The following is a 7,824-nucleotide window of genomic DNA, read 5'->3' on the forward strand; positions in this document are numbered from 1 at the left end:
AAGTTCGGCGTGCGGGCTAGCCTGGTCGGGTCGCGCTTCCTTGGGTCACCGGTTTTGTATAGGAGGCGCTACTGGTGAAGGGGATCTAGTTCGGGCGAAATCCCTGGCCGGCCGCGTCGACGACGACGCCTGAGGGCGTCGTTCTCGTCCTTGTAGGCGTCGGTATGGACCGATCCCCTCACTTCCCCTTCCCCTAGGTCTCCCGGGCGAAAGCCCTAACTTTGTTGGGCAGCGGCGGCGCTCACGGCGTCGTTCCCTTCTTGAAGGCGCCGCTTTGGGAACCTTGGGGCTGGGTGGTGCTTGTGGATGGTGGGCGACGGTGGTGGTGCGGCCCTATCCTAGCATGGATCTACGTCCTCTACTTGGAGATGGACTCGCGTAGGTGGAGGTCGTCGTATGGCGTCATGGTGGTGTTGATGGCGAATGCACCTGCCAAGGCTGGTACCTCAATCTGCTCTAAAGATGAACCAGTGGAAGATGGTGGCGGCGACACATGTGAGTGCGTCAAACCGGTTTGTGCCCCTGACGCGGTATGTGGCTCGATCGGGGCCTCCGGCTTAGATGTTAGGCTTAGGTGAGAAGTCTGGGTATTTGGCTCAGCTTGCACCTCTTCATCATATGAATAGGAGTAGCGGCAAAGGTTGTCAAGATGGCGGATTCAAACATATTATTGTACTACTTTGTAAGGTCCTCGGAAATAATCAATAAAATGGTCGCATGCATCTCCCAGATGCAGAAACCGGGGGTCATCCTTCTTTTCTAAAAAAAAATTATCAAATACTGCACGATAGCAACTAGACGGCGGGCAGTAGATGAGTGCGCATGTTTAAACGCTTCGAGGAAAAATAGCATGCCGTTGGCGTAGGATCCCCAGTTTCAAACAACAAGAGCATAGTTGAAGATTTGAATAGAAATGACAATACATTTAAAATTACTAGTGAGATATGGATTCCCCAAACGAAAAGGTGAGAGATGCGGGACCTGTGACCGTTTGTCATTGCTAGTGGCAATATGGCACCGTGAGTGGGCAGGCCCTATTGAGGCATGAGGGACTCGCCCACCTGCATCTCTAGCATCAACATGAGGCACTGTTTAAGAAAATCGTCCGATTCAATGATTTATCATCTAATTTGTCGCTACTGGGGGTGGGGGGGGGGGGGACGATAAAATTATGCCTTATCTTCATCGTTTATCTTTTGGGACGATTTATCGATCTGACAAGCGATTTATAAAGAATATATCGATAAATCGGGTCAATTCCTAGCACTATGTTTGCAAAAGATATATTTATTTGTGTTTTGTGGACCTTGTTATGCAATATGTACTATTGCCATATTTTATTTGTCATTATACGAGGATTCAAAGGCTACGAATCAAGGTGATACTTTTATTCAATATATTTTTGGTATTGAATATAACATATTTTAGTGTTAGGAACCTAGAATTTCCAAACTAGGGGTCGATTTATGGTCGATCGATAAAATCGATTAGTGGACCAATTTCCAAATAATAATCTCTAATCCCAGCTAAGCGAGAGGCTAACGATAAATAATATCGTTAGCATTGGGCTGAGGTACTTCAACGTGATCGCGGAATTCGCGTGCCTATGCACCGATGGTGTATTGGTGTCACATGTGCCGGTAAGCCTCCAAATTAATTCTCATCATCATTCTAAAGTTTAAATTCTAGAACATGGAAAAAAGAACTAGTGAGAAGTGCGATAGTTATCTTCAATGTTCAAAATACACTTGGTCAAGCTTTAGTCCATGGGCAGGTGTCACATCACGTCCCATCCCATGTGGCTGAAAGACTCTTATACATCATTTTCATTCGGCTGGACGATTTTCTCTTAGGAAAACTCCATCTGCTGCTGAATAATCAAACCGTGGATTTATCAAAACATGGTTTGAAATGATACTATACATTTAAAATGATTAATGAGCAGTTGCCACCTTTTGTCAACTAAAGTTGCCACCAAAAACAGTCGGAATGAAATGTTTAAAATCAAAACGTTCAGGAATTACCGGGGTCCAAAATATCTGGCTAATCAAGGTTTTTTAAGTCTTTAAAAAGTAAAAGGCAATGATATTTTGACCATGGACGGGTGCAGCAATTATTAGACAGTGTCAGACAAGTAGTTACCTATAATTATCACAGGTTCTGCGTGAAACAAGGCCTCCAACTCCTTATTTTCCTAGCAAAATAATTATTATTACCTTCTCGCCTCTCATCTAGGAGTAGTTTGCAGACTTGTAATACGCCGCTACTGCCATGTCCAAGGGTAAAAAGATCAAAAATGCTAAAGGTACGTGCCTCCTACAGATGTTTTACGGACCCCTTCTTAATAACCTCTCCATCCTGCTGCTGATTTTCACCGGGTGGGGCCCCTGACTTCCCCCGTAATCCAATCGCGTGACAAATCAATATCACCCTGTAAAACACCCGTAACCTTTATGCAAGAAGATCGATCCGTTCTACGCCTCCGCGCCTGCCATGCTTCTGCTCACCCTCCTCTCTATTACCCAAAACACAACGACGCTCTCATCGTCGTCATCCTGCGAGCCAACATCATGTGATGTCCTGCACGTCTTGTACCCATTCTAGCTAGGCAGCACGCACCTCAGTGTGGACACGGTCCGGGCCGGGCTGGTCCTGACGGAGCCGTCAGCGGACCGAACCGGACGGTAGCGATGAAGCTCAAGCCGGACCGAGCGGGCCGAACGGACCAGCCGGTGGCCACCGTAGAGCATGCCGCCTGAGCATGGAGACACAGGGAGGGCGTTGGAGGAAGCGTGTCTTGTCGTGGAGGTGTGAGGCTACTTTGGAAGAACCAGGGGGAGTTATAGGAACCGAGAAAATCTCCTACCCAGACAGCTCCTTCAGGGTCACCAATCTCGATCTCTCCATCGACGCCCCCTGCAGCATCGAGCTCCGCATGAACGTCTGCTTCTACCTCGGCCTCACACCCTTTGTCATCAGCTCTGCCAACCAGGAGCTCTTCTTCCACTACGACTTTACTGACCTCCAAGCACAGCCACCACCACCTACATGGCCGATGAACTGCACAAATGGATCCAATGTGTCGGGGTTCAACTCGTTCGCGTGGCTTGCCGGCAGGTACAAGCCCGACGATAGAGGGGGGGGGGGGGGGGTTCCAGGGGCTGCACGGTATCGATGATGCCGTTGCTGGGGTATGAAGGTGCGGCCGGGACGGACTATCGGGGGCTAATGAAAGGGTGATTTCTTTTCGACTACACGGCAGGTGATTGCACATCGTGTCTGGAGAGTGGAAGGTTTTTTGGATCAATATCACCTACGATATATATCCTCGAGTGCCACTGCTCGGGCAGCGTGTTGAAGAACATCTGTGGTGAGCTTCACACCTATAATAGTGATGGTCAGTTTGATCTATAAAAAATGTGCACAAGTTTAGTTCTGTAGGCCAAGTACTCTTCGGTTTCGGCACAGTAAGTTCTGCTATGAAGAGATTTATATAGGAAAAATGAATACATCATGCGTCAACCTATTAATTACTCCACCATAAATACTAAAATGAATTAACTAGTGCAATTTCAACAGAACAAATGCCACTGGTCTAGTTCTGTACTCTGAGTACTCTTACTTTGAGTGCACTGAGTATCTCTGATAAACGGACATTTGAAGAGAAAAAACAGAGCATGCACGTTCCTGCTTGAATATTGCATGTTTTATTTTTGGAATACTGAATATTCATATGGGATGCTTATCTCTTTCTTTTGGAAAAACAACCAACGTAGTGCTATTGCGTGACACTATTCTTACTCATAAATGTTATGTTACATTCCAGGTAGCGACAAGAGGGGGGCGAAGATTATGCTAATTGGTATGCTAATATGTTCGTCACCTTTTTATATTTAATAATTTACATACCAGTAGTTCACTAATAGTAATTTTCTATGCAAAATAAGACGAACCTTAAATATTTATCTTTCTGTAACTGTAAGCATTGAAAATTGATTGTAAAATAAAAAACGGAAACAAGCAGCTCTAAGTTTGTGCATAATAACAAGACTCATCAATTTAGGGCAGTTAGATTGTTGCTACTTTTGCCACCATGTACTTTTGCGGAAAGAGAAATTTAAGCTACTGATGGCCTGGAAATCATAATGACTAGATTACAACTTTATGATTAAACTATTTTTGCTTCGTTCTCAGGTGTGACAACAGCAGCTGCATCTGCAACCTTTCTCTCTGCATGTCTTTATGTGCTGATATGGCGTAGAAAGGGGAAAAGACTATGGTTTCTCCTTTGCAAGAAGACTACTAGCAACACTGAGAAGAATTACGAGGCCATGATAGCGTCATATGGATCCCTAGCTCCGAAAAGATACATGTGCTCAGAGGTAATGAAGATAACATCTTCTCACAACGATCATCTTGGAAAAGGAGGTTATGGTGTCGTTTTCAAAGGAAGACTATGTGATGGTCGTCTAGTTGCTGTGAAATTCTTGCATGATTGCAAAGGAAACGGGGACGAGTTTGTGAATGAAGTTATGAGCATTGGAAGGACATCACATGTTAATGTTGTTAGTTTATTTGGGTTTTGTTTGGAGGGATCAAAACGTGCTCTTATATATGAATACATGCCCAACGGTTCCTTGGATAAGTACATTTACTCAAAGAGCCCCAAAGCAATTTTAGGATGGGAGAGGCTCTATGCGATAGCAATCGGGATTGCTCGTGGCCTCGAATACTTGCACCATAGTTGTAATACACGTATCGTCCATTTTGATATCAAGCCCCAAAATATCCTGCTAGACAAAGAGTTTATCCCAAAGATTGCTGATTTTGGTCTAGCTAAATTGTGCCATACAAAGGAGAGTAAGCTTTCAATGACTGGAGCTAGAGGAACAATTGGATTTATCGCCCCAGAAGTTCACTATCGAACCTTCGGGGTGGTTTCAACAAAATCGGATGTCTACAGTTACGGAATGATGTTGCTGGAGATGGTTGGAGGTAGGAGAAACGTAAAATCCATTGTTGCAAAATCCAGCGAGAAGTATTTTCCAGATTGGATTTACGACCACTTTGCAGAAGTTGATGGATTACAAGCATGTGAAGTCACAAGGGAAATTGAGGAGATTGCAAGAAAGATGATCATCATTGGCTTGTGGTGCATACAAGTGTTACCTATGTATCGTCCTACCATAACCCAAGTTCTAGAAATGTTTGAGAGGAGCATAGATGATCTGGACATGCCTCCAAAGCAGAACTTCTGTGAACTACTGTAAGATATTTCTCCCATAATTTTGTTCCTTCATTTTCCTGTGCAGTTATGTTTATACAATAATTTAGCCTGCACGGTTATCTCTCATTCCAGTGAAAGTTCAAATCACAATATGGATGTACAAAGTTCAAGTTCCATACCTGAGGAGATCAACCCTGTGAATTCAAAAGTCCTACAACAATCGCGACCTCTTTGAGCAGATAGGCCATGTGAATCGAAGAACCTACATTCATTTCCAACACTGTGAGAAGGTGGCCTGTACTAGAGTACATTCAAAAATTGAACAAGGGCAGCGAAATTCAGCATTGTAGCTGAAAATATTTCATGTATGCATTACCATGAATCAAGAGCATGTGCATGCCAGCGTCCTATGTGTTATGGAGCACAAAAGGAATAAAAGTTATTCTGCTAAAAGGCTTCGGAGGCAGACATCCACCAAGGCCTACTTGACTGTAACTACATCGGTAGAGCCCCTAAAATTTCAGAATCCGGATGCATATTTACTTGATTTTCCTTGACGCGGGCACCGCCGAAATCTGCGCATGTGTTCCTTTCCCTCTGCTTGCGAGCAAGGGTTTGCGCTGTTTCTCAGACAACATAACTTCCGCTGCCCCTCATTCACTGCCGTAGCTGCCACCAAGCCCTAGTTGGTCCGTAGCTATAGGTCGCCGCAGCGAGAGGCCATGCACTTCTCTACACCGGTCACGACGATAGCCGGGCCGGCAAGGGAGTGACCACGGCGGGAGGAGGTGCGGGGAATTGGCAGCCAGCGGCGGCCAATGCCGATCGATGTCGGAGGTTTTGGTCGATAGGCCTTCTCGAAGACCCCGAGTTCTGCAAGCCAAACAACTGCGGGCTATAGAGGCCACGAAGTCTTACGACCCACCACGTGGCCCAGTGTGTTCTCGCAGCCAAATTCTGCCCATACCATTCCTTTTCATATTTTTTAAGATCGTTTTTTCATCATGTTTCCATTAAAAAAGAAAGCTTCCTCCACCTTTCATAAACAAAACCCTCCAAGTCTCTAGTCCACGGATGCACACATAATTATACGTACTAATAAAGAGAGTTGATACGAATCAACCTGTAATTACATGGTTGTTAGGAAGACAGTGGTATCCTCATCCCACCAGAGTTCACTAGTAGCGCGGGGAAAACGCGCTACTGCTAAAAAATAGTTGTAGAGCCTTAGCAATAGCGTTGTCACCAGCGCTACTGGTATGGGTAATTCCAGCGCTACTACTAGCCTTTCTCCTGGTAGTGCTAGACTTCATACAAGTGCTCAAATTTCCTGGAATCATTTCAGGTTTTTCCAGCGATGTGCATTTAGTGAAGAAAAAAGTTTCCGTAGGCTTATGTGACGAGTTCGTTAATGACAAGATGATGAAGTCTCTCGAGTTGCTGAGAGAGGTAATTTATGTTTACATGTATGAGCATCTTCATCTGTAGTCTCTTCAATCATAAATCCTGATCAGAGAGGTAATTTATGTTTACATGATGAAGTCTCTCGAGTTGCTCAGAGAGGTATTTTGGTTTTTGTCCATCTTGACATTCTACAAAAAACCCTGATCTTTTCTAACAAACCCATAGATCCAGACGCTATATGACAATCCCTATAGTGTATGAAAGTGATATTCAACAAGTATATTTAGACACCCCAATCATACCCATCACTTACCTTTTCAGAAAATTGAAGATGATCTTAGGTGCTCCTATATGGCAATCCTTATTTGAAAACCGCATTTTGAAAATATAAATAAATAAATAATTGCTCTGTTAATATATCGAATAATGTGCGGTAGTAGTCTCCTTGGCCAGACAAATTCACTTTTTTTTGCATTATTTTCCTTTTTTGCCTTCTTCCCTGATCCACTTATAATTCATATTGTGTATTTTAGTTCTTTTTTCTTGCACATATTTTCCACATTAGATGAAAATGTACTCATATGTTCATGGATAACTCTTGAGCCCTATAAAATTTATTCAAAATGAAATTGAATTATTTAATATATGAGTATTTCATTTATACGAATGAGCATGCCTACATAGCTACATGAATATTGCTCATTTTATATTATTTTATATTCTTTTGTTATGATAGTAGTTTTTAATATATCTAGGAAATATCTGATGTGAAATATCAGAATTAAAATAAAAATCCCATACCTTAATTTTTCATGCCATCGGCCGGCCCACTTGTAGCCACTCTAGATTTTGATCGACCTTTTTATGCAACACCCGTCAAAAGGAACACCCACATATATTTTTCTTTTTATAGCCACCCACGTATATGCATCTAAAAGACTAAAAGAAACAACATTTTTTAGGGATAACAAGGTTTTATTCATCATGAGCGACAAATTGTCCTCCAGAATAGCTGTCAGCCCTTTCAATATCAGCCGCAGCACAATAGCCTTGTGTTTCCTCTACAACTGTAATGAAACGGAGGCGCATGGCCGCGAGTACTTGAACGTCATCGTCAGTTGCAATGGACCCCATCTTCGCTTACCTTGGCGGGAGCCAGGTGCAAATCTATTGTACGCACATGTTTTAACAGG

At 43.5% G+C, this 7,824-nt stretch overlaps 1 pseudogene across 1 annotated transcript; it reads left to right on the forward strand.

Annotated features, from left to right (window-relative positions):
• The first annotated feature begins 2,716 nt into the window (after nt 1–2,716).
• LOC123441368 lies at nt 2,717–5,695 on the forward strand (annotated as a pseudogene). Its single transcript, XR_006630444.1, has 5 exons — nt 2,717–3,123; nt 3,159–3,370; nt 3,827–3,862; nt 4,195–5,266; nt 5,360–5,695. The product of XR_006630444.1 is annotated as an LEAF RUST 10 DISEASE-RESISTANCE LOCUS RECEPTOR-LIKE PROTEIN KINASE-like 2.1 (transcript).
• Nucleotides 5,696–7,824: the final 2,129 nt, after the last annotated feature.

Source organism: Hordeum vulgare, chromosome 3H (genome assembly GCF_904849725.1).
Source record: "Hordeum vulgare subsp. vulgare chromosome 3H, MorexV3_pseudomolecules_assembly, whole genome shotgun sequence".
In the NCBI taxonomy this organism is placed as follows: Eukaryota; Viridiplantae; Streptophyta; class Magnoliopsida; order Poales; family Poaceae; genus Hordeum; species Hordeum vulgare.